This window comes from Myotis lucifugus, unplaced genomic scaffold, assembly GCF_000147115.1.
Source record: "Myotis lucifugus unplaced genomic scaffold, Myoluc2.0 scaffold_133, whole genome shotgun sequence".
Taxonomy (NCBI): domain Eukaryota; kingdom Metazoa; phylum Chordata; class Mammalia; order Chiroptera; family Vespertilionidae; genus Myotis; species Myotis lucifugus.
Genome location: NW_005871181.1, coordinates 3,166,005 through 3,185,223, shown reverse-complemented (window position 1 = coordinate 3,185,223; position 19,219 = coordinate 3,166,005).

Sequence of the window (19,219 nt, the reverse complement as noted above, 5' to 3'; positions counted from 1 at the left end):
CCCCCCCCCAGTCACCAGTGTGAACTTTTAAATTATAAACCTATTAAAATGGAAATGTTACACGTATCTTTACTGAATAGGGAACTAACTCTTTAATTGGCATGTAATTCTTTTCTTAATCCAGCCCTTGGCTATCTCCCTATCTTCCTTTTCCAAAGTATTTATTTCATACCAAACTATTACTTAATATTAGACTGCATTCTTTTAAAAAAAGAAAAATGGTAGGTTAAACATAGACCAGGTTTCTACTATTCAACTTACCTCGGTACCACCAGCAATAAAGCAAAGTCATTAGGTCAAAACTAAGGAATCTGAATAAAGTAGAGACTTAAGTTAATGTTACAATATTTATTAATTGTAACAAAGGTACCACATTGATATAAGATTTTAATAATAGGGAAAAGTGGGAGTGGGATATAGAAACACATTTTTTAATAATTTTTCTGTAACTCTAAATCTGTTCTAAAATAAAAGTTATGCCTGGCCAGTGCGGCTCAATGGTAGAGCATCGACCTATGAATCAGGACATCATGGTTGGATTCCCATTCAGGGCACATGCTAGGGTTGCGAGCTTAATCCCCAGTAGGGGGTGTGCAGGAAGCAGCCGATCAATGATTCCCTTTCATCATTGATGTTTCTATCTCTCCTTAGTCCTTCCTCTCTGAAATCAATAAAAATATATATTTCAAAAAAAGAGTAAATAAAAGTTGTTTTAGAATTCATAATCCCTAGGATATTCAGTGTATTATTAAAAGTTTCATGGATACAAATCATGTTCAAGCAAAAATCTCAACTTTTGAATAATGTTTCCCAGAAGTATTGTTACTTTTTACTGTCCACTCCCTCAAATTCATCTTCTCCTTTTCGGTGAGTACAAAGCTTCCCAGCTCAATTCCTTTTCCTTCCCTCACTGGTAGGTACGTGTGACTGACTAAATTCTTACCAGTGAGACCTGAGTGCAAATCCTCCCTGGACAACACCCAAACGTATGTGCTTGAAAGAAGCTTGGCCAAGGCTCACTGTTACTTACCCGCCGCCCTGGCTGTGAATGGCCATGAGCGGAACTTCCTAGAAAACCATGTTCCAAAGGTGCAAGAACCCCAACTGTTGCTGAAATGAATACTCTGAGCAAAGCCTACATACACACCCTACACATTAACCATTAACCAAGTGAGACATAAATGTATCTCGTTTTTAAAACCATTCCATTTGAAGTCATTCTAAAATTTTGGTTCAGCTTTCATCTGCTGGAGTAAGACATCCTATGCATTGCCTTTCTCCAATGCCTCCTCCAATTGAATATGTGACGACGCTAATGCACTTTTATAGTAATGGGCACAACATTTTCCATTTACAAACTATGGAAATGCTTCATGTATTCAGTAACTTAGCAGGAACTAAATCAGCGGTTCTCAACCTGTGGGTCGCGACCCCTTTGGCGGTCAAATGACCCTTTCACAGGGGTCGCCTAAGACCATCCTGCATATCAGATATTTACATTACGATTCATAACAGTAGCAACATTATACTTATGAAGTAGCAACGAAAATAATTTTATGGTTGGGTCACAACATGAGAAACTGTATTTAAAGGGTCAGAAGGTTGAGAACCACTGAACTAAATAGTTATTTTTATAAGAATATTATCTAGAAATGAAAACCTTATACTCCTTTTACAACCTAAAACTTTTTTTTGCTGTAATGCCTTTGATGGAGCTTTTTGTAAATTTTATGGAGTACAAGCAAAATGACCACCAGGTACCTTAGGCTGTTGTTAATAATATATCAGGCACAGTCATCATTTGGGCACATAGGCTAGTTTTGCTGCATACTAAATGGCTCTGGATTGCTATAATTCTTGTGTTCATGCCAATTTCCCCAGCATCAGCCCAGCATTTGGGCACCAAGCATTACACTCAGTTGTGCTAACCCTTAAAACATATATATATATATATGTGTGTGTGTGTATGTATGTATATATGTATATGTAGCATTACACTCAGTTGTCCTAACCCTTATATATATATATATATCCCTTCAATAAGGTGGACATGGGAAGGAACTTAGGACACCTACATGTGTCTGAATGAATACTCCTTTTTTATCCAGGAGTGATTTGATGCATTCAGTGATTAGAGAAGCTGAGATCCTGTACCTCTGTAACATGTTTTTTAGTCAAATATGGTTTATATTTATGAAGACAGAACTCTACTGGACTACTAGTTACCAACTTTTGCCTATTTTGAGCTAAGGATTTGAAACACATTTTCTAATATTTGGAAGCATTTACCTAATATTAACTATTTCTCGATTGAGCCAGTCTCATTTTCTTAATGGCCTTCATGACACGGATCTACATAAAATTGAAATACTTAACTTTCTTTTTGTTCTGTTGATACAGTGATTGAGCCATATGTTTATTTTTTCAACAATAAAACATACCAAGCCCCAACCATGTGCCTGTTGTATTGCAAGGTGTTAGGATGGAAAAAAGGCCTTTTTTTCTTTGCTTTAGCCTTCCACAATTTATGAGCAGCACCTGGCAATTAAACCCCAAGACTGTGAGGTCCTCTGATCCAATCGGTCCCTCGGTTCAAACTGAGGGACAAGATAAGCTACTTTTGAGGCTACATTCTTGTATACACACCCCTCCTCCCTGCTGGTTTAGTACAAAGTTCCCTTCCTCTCTCCCTCTTTAAACAAGCCTCTTTTCAACTCTTCATAACTTTTGCTCTAAGAATGTTTCGCAGGCTTTGGAAAAATACTGATAAGACACCTCCCTAGGGCACCTGCCCGTATTGCCTCCTGAAGAACTAACAAAGACAAACCCCCCCAGCCCTCCATGTCTGCTCAATTTCACCCAGCAACAGCAGCAGCCCGAAAATCCCCCTCCCTTTCTTGTCCAAGATTTTAAAACGCAGGCGCAGTTTTGGCCCTTGCACTGATTGATTAGCAATGCACTGGCCCATTCTCTTCGGGTAAAGTCAAATCAACTTTCTCCCTGCATCTACCTCTTCTTTTAGCTGCGAATTCTTTCACAGCCCATGTCACAGGCCAAAAACCCTAACACCAGGTTCTAAGAACAAAACAATGGAAAACATGCAACTTGTGGCTGAATTTGCTAGATTATGGCCACTATTGACTCTGCTTCGGCTGCTATTAGAACTCCTGAGTTTTAGCTGCCACTGGCTACTGTGGAGATAGCACATCCATCAGGATAGCATGTTGTGTGATCCATTGTGGTCCTACAGCCAGATTCTGATAAATAGGAGGTGAAAAGAAGGAATGTGTACTTGCCTCATGTTCTCAGAGCCAGCGCCACCATTTGCAGGGTTCTATGCACAATGAAAATGCACTACCTTGTGGAGAATTTCCAAGCCTGGGTCCTTCTCCATGTGGGGTCCTGGGAATCGCCCACGGAGGCACATTCATGAAGCCGACCTTGCATGCTCTTCATAGGAACATGGTAGCTTGTCCCTCCTTGTTCTCCTTTTCCTTCCTCACTTGCTGAGATTGAAAAAAAAAAGTCAGGACCTGGAGGAGCCATGGATCCAGAGATAAAAGCCCTGTGATTAGAATGACACAGCTACCCATTATCCCTGGACTAATGACCTATTTCTTCGTTATTAAAGGCCACCTTGTAAATCTGACTTAACAAAATAAAAAAAAATGTAATTCCAATACACACATGGTTGAATTTCCATTATCATTATGTTTCATTTCTAGAGATAGAAAGTAAAGCTGAATAGGTAAACTGATAGAAAGTTAGTTATTAATTGAAGTGATCCTAAACCGCACTTACTATGCTCGTTGTACCCTGCTTTATAAAGACATGCTTCTCTGATATTTGATTTGATGCAATGAATCATTCATTGCATTAATTAATGTTGATGTCAGGTATGTCAAACTGTTGATACAGATACAATTTACATACTGCTTCCACATTGGCTGACTTCATCACTCTCATTATCAGCAATATCAGAAATTATACTGAATACGTAATTTATTCTACGCAGTTGTGAGTAACCTGGCTGGGGGGATGATGGATGATATAAGGCATTCTCATCCACTTTGAGGCCAGTAAAATCCAAATCATACGACAGGGAGCAATATGTTCATTTTTATCTACTCATGTACAGTTGACCTTGGACAACACTGGTTTAAACTGCATGGATCCACTTACATATGGATTTTTTCAATAAATAACTGTACTCTTTTTGATCTGCAGTAGGGGGTTCCAACTGTATGCATTAATCTACCCCATATTATATAAGGAATTGAGCATTCACAGAGTTTGGTATCTGGGGGGTAGAGGGGTCCTGGAACCAATCCCCCGGGGTGCCAAGGGACGACTAAGTTTTGGGGGAGTCAAAAGTTAAATGCAGAATTTCAACTATGTGGGGGTTGGCACCCCTAACCCCTGAGTTGTTCAAAGATCAGCTATAGAGAGATGGATAGGTGGATGCATATATAATGGTAGATAGGTAAATAGCTATCAGTACAATGTAAACATACATGGTAAAGAACTAAGTTTTAATGTAGTAGTTTATTATTATTATTATTATTATCATTATTAGCAATAAGATGTTCTCTTCTAACTGAAACCCATGGAAACAATTCAAATTAAAGTGCCCCCTGCACTCTGGTTGAAATCAGATCCAAGTATCACATAGGAAGTGAAGGCCTTGTCTTTTAACAGTTCCATAGATGTTTTGGGTTGCACTTTCCTGATTTCCATGGCCCCCGAGAGTGCAAACATACACTAAAAAATTCTATTTTAATAATAAATTACAGTCAGGAAATCTAACTCTTTTGTGCTTAGCATCTTGTTGCAATAAGTCACTCAGTCCTCTGGGACCCGAATTCCTGCCATATAAACGTTATGGCTACTTTTGCTTTAGGTTCTCTTTCAACTCAAACATTTCTATGGCCTCCTGTGCAAACGGATTCAAATGGTAGAGCCCTCTTTGAGTGAGAGCGGCTGCCAAATATCAGTGGTGATGATGGTGGCTCGCTGAGCCTTAAAATATGAGTAGGATCGTAGTACATTAGGAGGGCACCAGAGGACATTCCAGATAAAGCGAATGCCATATAATTTGGGAATGCCAATGCATAGCCTGGCAATGAGGAATATATGGTTGGCATTGCTTGAAAGTTTAATTGGCACTTTGGGTTCCAATGCTTTGATTTTGGGAAAGTAAACATTGTTTTTTAAGCACTGCTGAACACAGTGATTTCCTCAGTTGTTCAGGGAGATTTAAAAATTAATGCCACTCTCCATTGGCAAGGGGTCCTGTACACAATCTGATAGGCTTGGCTTTTGCAGTAACAAAGCCACAGTTAGCTTTGCCAGTCCAGCAGTTGCCAAAACCATGATGTCCACTGTTCCGTGATGACTGAAGCGTGGGATGGGATAGAAGGAAAATGCAATGAATGATGCATTAGGGTCACTCATTTTGTGCAATCAATTAAATTCCCGAAAATTTGCATTCATCATGTGGAATATGGGGATTGCAGAAAAGTATACCTAAATTTTAGAAAACAATACCTTTCGAGAAGATGGATTTTTAAAAATCAATACTTAACAGATTTACCTGACTATTCAAAATCTTTTATGTAAGAAAAAAGTTATCAAAAATCCATCAATGTAAAAGAAGGCCATCAACCTTTCAATTGCATTGCCATTTACAAAGGAAGGAGGTCTCCAAAATATTAAAGTTGCCTATGTGACCCTAGCTGGTTTGGCTCAGTGAATACAGTGTCGGCCTGCGGGTCCCAGGTTTGATTCCGGTCAAGGGCACATGCCTGGGTTGCAGACTCATCCCAGTGGCGGGCGTGCAGGAGGCAGCCGGTCAATGATTCTTTCATCATGGATGTTTCTCTCTCCCTATCCCTTCCTCTTGAAATCAATACATATATATATATATACACACACACACACACATATATGTGTGTGTGTGTGTGTGTGTGTGTGTGTGTATTTTTTAAAGCTGCCTATATGGGTTCTGAAGAAAAGAGAGGCCAAGAGTCATATTCATCCATAGTCTCCACCCCCAACCAGGGACATGGACGCCCTGGTCAGTCTATTTCCTCTTTTAAATATTTGTTTTCCATGATAGCATTTCTAAAACATGTTATTCCTAACAGGTAGCAGTAACACGGTAGTTGACGTATTTTTCTTTTGCTTTTCCCAAATTAGCAAATGTTTTCTTTTTTTTTATTGCTATAGACTGAATGTTTGTTGAAAACTAATTCCCAATGAGATAGCATTAGGAAGTGGGAATAAGGGGAGGTGGTTAAGTGATAAGGGTGAAGCCCTCACGAGTGGGATTAGTGCCCCTGTAAGAGATCTAGCGAGCTCCCTCACTCCTCTTACCTGGTGAGGACACAGGCAGGTCTTTGTCTATGAACCACTATGCAGACAAGGAATCCTCCGGCGCCTTAATCTTGACTTCCCGCCTCCCAATCTGCAAGAAATAAATGTTTGTTGTTTAAGCCACACAGTCCATGGCATTTTTCTTATAACAGAACAGGAACTAAAACATTTATAAAATTGGTAAAACTTCTTAAAATCACTGCGGTCTTAAACATCATCAATGTAGCTTATACCCCAAGTGGTAATGAAATATGTTAGTCTCTCTTGTTTATTTAGTAACATTTTTAAAGAATGAAATGCCTGGCATAGTTCTAAGTATTGTGCAAATATCAACCCGTGCAATTCACAGATCAACCCAGAGAAGTCTATGTACATCAGTACTTTACAGATTGAGCTAACCAAGGCACAGAAAGGTGAGATAATTTATCCAAAGTCACACAGCTGGTGAATAATAGGATCAGGGATTAGAGGCATTTTAGTTCTACACTGTGCTATTCAGTACCGTATTTTAATTCTATTTATAACATTGCAATATGATCCCTAGCCAGTGAGGCTCATTTGTTTGACCATCATCCCTTGCACTGGTTCGATTCCTGGTCAGAGAACATGACTGGGATTTCAGACTCAATTCCCAGTAGGGGGCCTATAAGAGGCAGTAGATAGATGTTTCTCTCTCCTTCTCTCTCCAGAATCAAAAACATTTTTTTAAAAAAAACCTATATATTAAAAAATTTGCAATGTGATAGAGACATGTATTTATACATGCCCTTTTAGCAACTTCATTCATGTCTCTCTTTATATCAAGAAAACTTTAGAGACCATGAGTGACTCGTGTTGTTAGGTACACAGCAATAATTTAAGGACATTTTTAAAGTGTATTAATAATTATCCATTCACTTCAATTACTTCATTCATTGCACTTGTGTCTTTTAAGTGATAATTGAGTGTTTACGCATGATAGTATGAAAACCCTGGAAATTAATTTTCCTTTCGCCATGTGCAAATTAGTGCATCCTTAATACTGTAACTAAATTACTCTCTGAGATGCTAACCATGTCCCTCGGGTCCTCAGTTCTTCTCTCCTTTCTTCCCCGGCTCCTTTACTCACTCAGTCAGGATGTTCATTCTAAGGCCTCTAGCTGTTTGCATTCAAAGCGCATCTCCTGTTCATATGAAGTTAGTGGCTATCCTTTCCCTGTGGCTGCTGTAACAGATGACCACGAACTCGGTGCTTAAAGCGATCTGCATTTATTTGCACACATTTCTGGAGGCCGGAAGTAAATTAGAATCCAGGGGGCACAGGGCCAGAGGCCCCGCGGAGGCTCTTGGGAAGGTTCCAGCTCTTGTCTTTCCCACCTTTGGGGGCTGCCTGCAATTCTAGCTCCTGGGAACAAGCTCTCACCTCTGCCTCTGACTTCACCTTGTGCGTGGACTCAAATAATAAAACTTAATAAAAAACCTTCAAACCTAATGAAACCCTTTAAAATGTAAAACCACCTGGCCGGTGTGGCTCAGTGGTTGAGCATCGACCCGGGCACCAGGAGGTCACGATTCCATTCCCCAGGTTGCATGCTCAGTCCCCAGTGGGGGCCATGCAGGAGGCAACTGCTCAATATCTCTCTCCCATCAATGTTTCTCTCTCTCTCTCTCTTTCTCTCCCCCCTTTCCTATTGCTCTAAAAATCAATAAGAGACAAATTTTTTTAAAAAATGGCTTGGAAAGTAATATTGGAAAATATTATTCTGCTTTGTGTGTGGACCCTGACCTGGTAAATGTATCACACATATGCACAGTGATGGTTAATGGAGATTATGCAATATTCTGATAACTTCAATCTAAGTCTCGGATGGATCATCTATAGAAGCTTTGTTGTTGATTTATTTTTTACAAAAGAATGGTCTGCTGAAGAAATTTAATACCTTGATGATGCCTCTAGTGGCACTCTATTATTTATTTTGAGGCTCTGGCATTGGATGATGTGATTATAAAATTATTTATAAAATATCATTTATTTTAACATAACAACAATACTAATATTCTTTTTCAATGTGACAATTTTTCTTCAGAATTTTGCTGAAATAAAATGGTATTTCCATACCTTAAATTAACAAGATGAAAACTATATAGTATAACAATGAACAGGGAAATGTTAATTTTTGAAAATTGTATATCCCTTTATGATGAATAAGTTTTGTCAGTCAATGGATGGGTAGTAAAAACAGTGGATAAGTAACTAAGTATAGGGAGAGTAATCACATATTACAGGTTATCTTTTTTGAACACTGTTTCTAGAACTGAATAATAGTCAAGAGCTTACAAATTGCAGGAGGGTCAGGCATTGACACAGCTCTCAAACTCTTGCTTTTCATTGTTTTAAAAATATAATTTTATTGATTTTAGAAAGAAGAAGGGAGAGGAAGAGAGAGATAGAAACATCCATGATGAGAGAAAATCACTGATCAGCTGCCTCCTGCATGCCCTCTACTGGGGATCGAGCCCACAACCTGGGCATGCGCCCTGACCTGGAATCCAACCATGACCTCCTGGTTCATGGGCAGACTCTTAACCACTGAGCCACGGGGGCTTCCCATTTTTTAAAAGGTATTTTCTCTGGTTTCTTCGCTCTTTGGTCCTTTTTCCGGCCTCCGCACATCTAAGTGAGTGGACATCAGCTTAGACCTCAAGGCTTTGCTTCAAAGACTCCACATTAATTACTGCTCATCAGCATTCATCATGGTGACAGCTCCTGTGAGCAGTGCTGTTTATTTTGTTCTCACCTTCTCTGCTTGGCTGTCAAATGAAAGAGTTTTATGGTTCTTGAGGGAACCATCCTTCTCTATGACCAGCTGCTTTGAGAGAGAGAGAGAAAAAAAATGTCTCCTCTCCAATGTTGCCTGGCCTTGGTAATTCCTTGTAAATGAAATGGCACCGCTGCAGCAATTAATAGTCTCCTTTAATTGAGTTCCTTTATAACTCAGTAGAGTTAAACCAACCAAGAAGCCATTGAACAAAACCCTGAACTCCAACGCTATTACAAGTATTTTTCAGAGATGATCATAGAACTTGTATTGTCTTGTGGAGATCATATTTGAATGTTGCTTGACTTAAAGTTTGACTACAATAATACCCTATGACTCTGTAGTAAGTATTTGCATTACTTTAGTTTTATATGCCAGTAAATGTTATTTTGGGTTCTTTGGGGTTAATCAGTTTTTATTGCTGCAGTCTTCTTTAACTATATCTCTTTTTGTCTTGTTTTGTGGGTTTTGTTGTTGTTGTTGTTTGTTAATCCTCACCAGAGAATATTTTTCCATTGATTTTTAGAGAGGAAGGGAGAGGTAGAGACAGAGAGAAACATCGATGTGAGAGAGACATTGACTGATTGCCTCTCACATGAGCCCTGACCAGGGCTGGGGATTGAGCCTGCAACTAAGGTTACGTGCCCTTGACCGGAATCGAATCGGGGACCCTTCAGTCTGCAGGCTGATGCTCTATCCACTGAGCCAAACCAGCGAGGGCTTTCATTGTATCATAAATGCCGTGTTTATTAAAGACTCATGGGTCCCTCGCCATCTTTTATGGAACCCAACATCTCTGTTGATGGAAAGGGTAAGCTTACACTAACGAGGGAAGACTGAGCTTGAATTAATCAGATGCACTTAAAAACATACAGGAGTGGAACCAGGAGAGATCCCGTCTTCTGACATGGGTGACTTTAGTGATTTCAGAAACATACTCCACTGAAAACCATTTTTAAGGAGCTGGACAAAAATATATTTTAAAAGTATTTTCAAGCCCTGGTCAGGGGGTTCCGTTGGTTAGAGCATCGTCCCGTACACCAACAAGGTTTCTGGTTCGATTTACAGTCAGGACACATACCTGGGTTACAGGTTCCATCCCAGTTGGGACTCTTACAGAAGGCAACCAATTGATGATTCTCTCTCACATCGATGTCTCTCTCTTCCTTCTTCTCTCTAAAATCAGTAAAAGCCTATCCTTGGGTGAGGATACAAATAAATAAAATTCTTTTAAAGTTTTAAATAGCTCATAAAATAGTGAAAAATGACTGGCCACAATATAGAAGTCAGAATCTTTAAGAGGTAATCCCAGTACTGGAGTCGTCTTTTAACAAGGGGGACTTAAGGGACCCTTCCAGGTGGCTGGGATAGCAAGCAGTAAGTACACATCAGGCATATGTTTGGTCTGATAAGAATGTCAGTACTGCTTGAAGTCACTGTCCCTGCCTAGACCGTTTCAAGATCTGAAATTGGATGAAAGTGATGGTGTGCTATCAAGGGTTATTCAACAATAAATCCAGCCCTAGCAGGCTTGACTTAGTGGATGGAACGTGAGTCTGTGGACTGAAGGGTCCCGGGTTTGATTCTGGTCAAGGGCACATACCTCGGTTTCAGGCTTGATCCCTGGCACTGACCAGAGCATGTGTGGGAGGCAACCAATCCATGCGTCTCTCTCACATGGATGTTTCTCTCTCTCTTCCACTCTCTGCCTCTCTTCCTCCCCCTCTCCCTTCCACTCTCTCTAAAAATCAATGGAAAAATACCTTCTGCTGAGGATTAAGACAAAATAAATAAATAATATAAATAAATTTAAATGCTCTCTAGAAACATAATACATAAGTTTTATCCTCAAATTAACTAAGTATTTTTTAAAATATATATTTTTATTGATTTCAGAGAGGAAGGGAGAGGGAGAGAGAGAGAGAAACATCAATGATGATGGAGAGCATTATGCTAAGTGAAATAAGCCCGTCAATGAAAGAAAAGTACCACATGATCTCACTCATTTATGGATAATAAAGACCATTATAAACTGATGAACAAAAATAGATACAGAGGCAGAGCAGCATTGAACAGACTGTCAAAGTACAGCAGGAAGGCCGGAGAGAGTTGCAGGGGGGTGGGGCGGGGGGGAAGAGATCAACCGAAGGACTTGTATGCATGCATATAAGCAAAACCAATGGACACAAGACACTGGGGGGTAGGGGAGGCCGGGGGAAGGTCAAGGGGGAAAAAAAGGAGACATATGTACTACTCTTTGTAATACTTTAAGCAATAAAACAAAATTGAAAAAAAAAAAAGAAACATCAATGATGAGAGAGAACCATTGATGGACTGCCTCCTGCACACCCCCTGGGGGGATCGAGGTCGCAACCCACCCAGGGGAGAAGGGCTCTCTCCGCAGATTTAGGGGAAACATACCATTGTGGTAGTATATCTGAATTTCCCTATTAGCCTCTGTGGCAGTGTAGAAATCTTGCACTGGATCGCGTCCCTGCTGAAAGTGGAAGTTTTTATGTGTCTTTATTGAGATCTATCTCCCTGTAATCAAGCTCACTCAGTATAACTGTGCCCTTTGAGCAGCTCTGACCATGGCAGATAGGCTTGTCACCATCACTGAGAGTGAGGCTTCCATCACCCTAAATGTTTCCCGACCCCTCACCGAAGATGCTTCCCTGGGTACGTTTTCATTTGGTTTCCTCTTAGAGATAACTTGTTTTCTTATTTCTTTCCTGAGTGCTAGCAACTTTTATTTCCTAACTTTTTTTTTTTTGGTATATTTCTATCCTAAGTTTTTGAATGCCTGGTACCCTGCCATATCTTTCATTGCTTATTTAATGATAATTAATTAGTTTTGAAGTATTCTATTAGAAATGCTCTCCCCTTCGTGGTCGAATGTTTGGGTAGTGTTTTTATTAGCTAATTAATATTGATTATCTTCCTCTATTTCACTCTTACTGATTCTTTTTAGGGATGATGCTTGAGTTTCCCCATTTATTTTAATTTGTACTAATTGGTTTTGTTCTGGACCAAAAAGTATAAGTATTTCTAAAGAAAGCTTGACATTTCAGGCATCCTTTCTGCTGGTAGTTAAAAGAAACTTCTCAAACACATGGCACTTTTTTGTTTTTTGGATAGGGATGTTTGGTGAATCTTCTGATTTTGTGATGGGACCCTTACTTTACATCCCCTGCCTTGTTCTTCCCCCCCCAACCCTAGTCAAGCCTCTCAGGGATGCCTTCCTCTTCCAGTTTCTTTCCTTTCCCTCAAAAGGGTGCCTTCTAGACCAGCCGTGGGCAAACTACGGCCTGCGGGCTGGATCCGGCCCGTTTGAAATGAATAAAACTAAAAAAAAAAAAAAAAAGACCGTACCCTTTTATGTAATGATGTTTACTTTGAATTTATATTAGTTCACATAAACACTCCATCCATGCTTTTGTTCCGGCCCTCCGGTCCAGTTTAAGAACCCATTGTGGCCCTCGAGTCAAAAAGTTTGCCCACCCCTGCTCTAGACACTATTGTGACCATAAGCACACTACCAGACTCAGCCTGGAGACTCCCTAGTAGTCCATGCCCTGACCCACTGGTTCTCAGACCACTTCTCCATATTTCCTTTTTCAGGGTCGAAACCTGCTTCTGCAGGTGATGCCACACATGCATCCATCATGAGGATTCTTATTTTCACTTAATTTTTACCTACAATTTGACCCCTCTCTATGTAGTGGTATGGAATTTGGAGCAGCTCTGTTACTTTCAAATGATATTTACATATATTGTAGTAGTCAGGAATCTCCAGAGAAACAGAACCAACAGGATACATATACAGAAAGACAGATAGATGATAGATGATATAGATAGAAGATATAGATAGAAGATATAGATAGAAGATATAGATAGAAGATATAGATAGAAGATATAGATAGAAGTTATAGATAGAAGATATAGATAGAAGATATAGATAGATGATATAGATAGATGATATAGATAGATGATATAGATAGATGATATAGATAGATGATATAGATAGATGATATAGATAGATGATATAGATAGATGATATAGATAGATGATATAGATAGATGATAGATAGATGATAGATAGATGATAGATGATAGATAGATGATAGATAGATGATAGATAGATGATAGATAGATGATTGATAGATAGATGATAGATAGATGATAGATAGATGATAGATAGATGATAGATAGATGATAGATAGATGATAGATAGATGATAGATAGATGATAGATAGATGATAGATAGATGATAGATAGAGATAGATAGATAGATAGATGATAGATAGATAGACTGATTATGGGAATTGGCTCACATACTTATGGAGGCTGAGATATACCATGATCTGCTATTTACAAGCTGGAGAAAGAGGAAAGCTGGCGATATAATTCAGTCGGAGCCTGAAGACCTGAGGAGCTGGGGGAGCGTTGGTTAAGGTGGACAACAACAGTCCAAAGGCCCCAGAACCCGGAACACCAACATTCCAGGCAGGAGGAGATGTCCCAGCCCGAGAAGACAGAGAGACCTTACCTCTCCTCTGCTTTTCTGTTCTCTTCAGGCCCCCGTGCCTGCACTTAGGGCTGGGTCCCCAGTAGGGGCTTGCAGGAGGCAATGGATTGGATGCCTTACTTCACATTGGTGAAGGCAAATCTATTCCATTCATTCTACTGACTGACTCAAACACTACACTCTTCTGGAAACATCATTACAGACACACCCAAAAATACAATCGTACATGCTGTTTGGGTATCCCTCAGCCAGACAAGTTGACAGATAACATTAAACATAACATACAGGTAAAATGCATTTTGAAGACCTCTATCCCCTAGTTTTGGTTAGGTATGATTTTTGGAGAAAGTGGGAGATTTCCTTAGTCACATTCCATGTTTCTGACCTATTTCCTTAATTTTATGTGGATGTTTGACAACTTAGGTCATTATTTGAGAAAGCTGAGTCTGTCCTCATTTCTGCTTTAACTTCCCTCAATATTCTACTCAATAGACGTGATATTCAGGCCACCCTGAAGCTTTTTCCATCTCCAGAATATATGAACTCACTGTAGCCTCAACATCTGTGTATCTTAAATCCTTATCACCCACATCTCTGTTCAAATCTTACGCATTTTGTCAGTTCTCTGGACATCCTAGTCAAAGTGGACCCCTCCTCAAAGTTTCTTCATAACACGTATCACTCTTCAAAATGTATTACGTATACATTTGCTTATATATTTATAGCCTGCCTTCTCCAATAGAATATAACTCAGCTATTATGTTTGTTTTTATTGTATTTCCAGCACCCAGAACCATGCTTATACATAGGGGGTATGTAACACATATTTGTTGACTAAACAGTGTTTTTCAAATTCAGTTTGATTTTTTTTTTACCTATTTATACACAGTAGTACTCTGAGAAAAATCCAATATTTTGCCAGAAAACAGTGTCAACTCTGTATTCCATTTTGATTTATCACATCAGAAGCGTTCTCTGTTCTCGGAGAAGGATTACTGGATCGAATTGAAACTTTGAATTATGATTCAATTTAAGAGTTTTTGTATAGAGATCAGCTGAAAGTTATTTAAAGTTCTGTCACTGCCAATAAAGAAGCCTTTTACGTCTTTGCAGCCCGTGTACAAGTTCAGAAAAGCATTTCTTGTTATGGAGCCTTTTCCAAGCTGCTCTGCATGGCTTCTCTCCATGCACAACTTGCCCTCTGCGGGGACACTATTTACCCAAATTCTACACCTCAAAGCGCTAAGCCCTGTCAAGACGCTCACTAACAAGATATGAACATAGCATCTATTATATCAAAAAATGTTTTGCTTTTTTATTTTTTAATCCTTTCCCCTGCAACATCAAGTCCACAACAAATCTCAGTCTTTAAAGGTCCATAACAAAGGAACAGAGAACTGCAAATGAGGAAAATTCACAGCCCTACGGTAGTTCTCCTTTGAGCTCTGTGGGACTCATTTGTCCAAGACATTTCAGCCACAGGAAGAAGAAGCAATTTTGGCTGCCCCTTCTCGGTGCAGTATTCCTGGGGCAAAGTCCATTAAATAGAGAGAAAGAGAAAGAGGAGGCCAGAGAAAGAGGAGAGCGCTCACCATAGCAGACTAAAGTCTATACTGATGTCAGCGTGCATTTTTTTTATTGGTCATATCTGAGCAGCGTTTCACAAACATCCTTGAGCCACCCTGTAGAGTCCCTGTCTGTTACAGATATTACAGTCAGGGAAATTCAGAAATGAATGCTACTTAAGGCGGACAGCATGAAGAATAATTATTAAGCAAGAGATGCAATAAAAAAAACATGGAGGAAATGTACATGATTCAATCTACATTGAAATAATTAGCCGTTTGTGCATAATTCTCCTAATTTCCCCAAGGGATTAGATGCTATAGTTCATATATTAATTAAATATAGATGCGCTTCATTGTAACACTACAGGTAACAGAAAATCTGAGAAGCCAAAAGCACGCACAGTATGTCAGCTCCTTGGGTAATTACCTATTTATTTTTAATTTTTCTTAAAAAATAGGAGTTCTACAGGCAAGCATTGGAGAAAGAACAGATCATTAGAAAAACTTAGAATATGTAACAATGACTTGGTGTTTATATCCCCTATCGCTATAGTCCTGGTTTATTACAGGGAACATTTCATTTAACTTGGATTTGGAAAACCCATTTGAGAAAAGTAGAAAAATAGGTACTAGTTTTTCTTTGAACATATAAAATGAGGGGGCAGCCCTAGCCGGTTTGGCTCAGTGGGTAGGGCATCGGCCTGCAGATGGAAGGGTCCCGGGTTCAATTCCGGTCAAGGGCACATGCCCAGGGTTGCGGGCTCGATCCCCAGTAGGGGGCGTGCAGGAGGCAGCCGATCAATGATTCTCTATCATTGAAGTTTCTCTCCCTCTCCATTCCTCTCTGAAATCAATAAAAATATATTTAAAATAAAAATAAAATGAAGAGGCAACGGAGGCAATCATTTTTGTATTAAGAATAGAAGAGGTTTGGACTTTCCCAAACACCATTAGAAAATGCGCCCTCTGCCGGTGACCTACAGCACATGTACGGAATTTCAGAATACCCACCCCCCCCCCACCTCCATCCCCCCTCACCCTCCTTTCTTTGGGATCACTGCCTCTGGGTTTGGCTCTGGTGGGGCTTTGCCCAATCTATTTGGTGGCGGAGTTAGTCCAAATCGGAGTGAGAGTGAGGAGGCTGCCCCCACGTTGATTGTTTAATGGCCTTAAAGCTCCTCGTCACTGTGGCACGGGAAGCCCGGGCCTGGAGGTGCCCGTGGGGAACAGACCACTCTTCTCTCCAAACAACATCATTTTCTAAACGGCTACGGACATTATGAAGCTATTTAAGCTAACCGATTCCAAACATAAAAAGGCAATCAAGTTAGCTGAGTCCCATTTACAGCAATAGTCTAGGCAGGAGACTGAGATTCACACATCAGCAAGAGCAAAGGGTATAGATTGGGGTCTTTATAGGATGTACTTAGAATTAAGAAAAATCATTTAAATGACAGCCAAAAGAAAACCCTTTCCACTTAGCTCTGTGTATCATAATTTCTAGTGTATTTCATGTGCATAATGTCACGGGGTATAATGTTTATCTGTATTTTCCCATTGGTATAATTCTTTATTTTCGCAAAACAAGACTATCAATCAACACCAGCTATAATATAAACGCCATCACAGAATGCTATCTGAAGCCGGTTGCTTGTCCTGAGCAATATTAAATACGATTTATTTTTCTCCTCTTGTACATTCATGTACAAGTCCTTTACTAGACTCAGAAATGTTTTAAAAATGATTGCCTGTCCTTATGAAATTTATTCTAATACTTTTCTTGGAAGAATAAAAATGCAATTCATTGTTTTCTTTTATCCCACTGTGATGGCTTCATTGCCTGAAAGTTGGATATTATACAAAAATAAATGAATCTAATGAAATGCCCGAGGACAACAATAAAGTTGAATTATTAGGATAATGTCAGCTACCAACACACACAAAAGTATGTGCTGTACAAACCGAGCCTCTTTTATTTTTCTTTCAGCTTCAGTGTGTTCTTTAAATTTTTGAAAACCTTTTTGTCAAAATATATTCTTTAAGCCTTAAAAAATTTTTTTTTCAAAGACCCTTTCTTTCTTTGGTGAGAAAACTCAGTATTGTATTCACAGGGAAGCTACTTTAAAAAAATGTTTTTACTGATTTCAGAGAGAGGAAGGGAGAGGGAGAGAGAGAGTTAGAAACCTCAATGATCAGAGAGAATCATGGATTGGCTGCCTCCTGCAGGCTCCCTGCTGGGGATCGAGTCCCCAAGCGGGGTATGTGCCCTGACCAGGAATCGAACTGACCTTCTAGTTCATGGGTTGATGCTCAACCACTGAGCCACACTGGCCAGGCAGGGACTCCTTTTCAATGCAGGGATATATATACTGTGACCTTTATCTACTTAAGACTCTCAAAGACTCATATACATGCAAGATGAAGGATCACACTCTCATCGAAAAAAAAAAAGAATCTATCATCATCAGTGGCCTCTGAATCCTAAGTATGGATTTCTGTCTCTTCCATACATTCCATCTGATACATGTTTTGATCCTGAAAGACTTAGGACTGTGATGAACTTCCTGAGAGACAGCATGGCGTCCTCTGGCATCACTGCCAAAAGCATAGGACGTGCCACTGGATGGATGCTTTCTGTCCCAGGGGCTGCAGCATCTTCAAAGAAAGGAGCCATTGATTCACACGAAGCAACCTCCGGCTAGTTCTCTAATTAGGTGACAATTTGGATGCAGTACAGGCCCTGAGTGCACTGCGGAGGAGCAAGCGCGGGCCCGGGAAGGTGCCCAACTGTGGTACTTCAAAGAGAGCAGATGGCTGAGAAGACACGATTTCTGCCGTTATTTCAGAGTTGTCACTTTTAAGTCCATTTAGCATTATTATGGAAATTTAATTCTTGGACTTTTCATTAGGAAAGCCCTGCAAATATTTTTCACTCTCTGAAATAGTTTACCAAGTCCATCCATAGAGAGGCATTTGAAGTTTTGCCCTAACAGAAAATAGAAATAATTTGGCCTCTGTGATCTGCTATCTGGACGCTACAGTTTACTGTCCAAATGGAACTTTAAGACACTTAGCTTTGTTTGAGTGCATTGCTCAGTAAAAGATAACTGCATGCATCCTGTGGGTGTTTTATTTATTATTAAAGGTGAACAGTAAATATATTATTCTAAAAATATATTGCATCTAAGACATCAAAATAGAAGCAGATACAAGGTTTTTAAAGCTGATCTTTATATCAATCAAGGTAAAACATAAATGTATTTTGAAAATAGTTTCCCAGATAAAGGGATGAAAAATTATCTTATAAACATCAGTAACAGTACATGCCCTTGACCCGAATTGAACCCAGGACCCTTCAGTCCGCAGGCCAATGCTCTCTCCACTGAGTCAAACAAGCTAAGGCTATTTTATACTTTTTAAACTGCTTCTATGCTTATGCTCTCAGTCACTGACTCACATAATGTGACGGCTAGAATCCAGCTTCCCTCAAGTTCTCATTTGCTTCTCCTGAGTGGGGAAAAGACATTTGTAAAATTACTTTTTCAACATCCAGAAATGGTGAGTAGATTCTGTTAGGTAATTAATTTACTTTAATAACAACGCTCTTACACTGGCCGTGTTAGTATTGTCCTAATTTTAACGTGAGTACATTCCATACAGAAGAAAATGAGAGTGAGAGGGCTTTAGTTTGCTCATTTCTCTGGTTCTATTCCTCACGCTCTGCATTGCTGTTTTTATGGACTTGCCGATATCTTGTCCCTGCCTGACCCATAATATCTCAAACCTGGATTAAAAAAGTCAAAAATGATTTTTCACAGTTCATGAATCAGACAAATACATGCTGGGTAAGTTTTTACAAAGAGCCAAAGAATACATATCTTAGGAAGCTGGCAGATACACTCTGAGGCAGAAATATAGGAAGACAGTGTGGTATTTTTAAAAAATAAATGA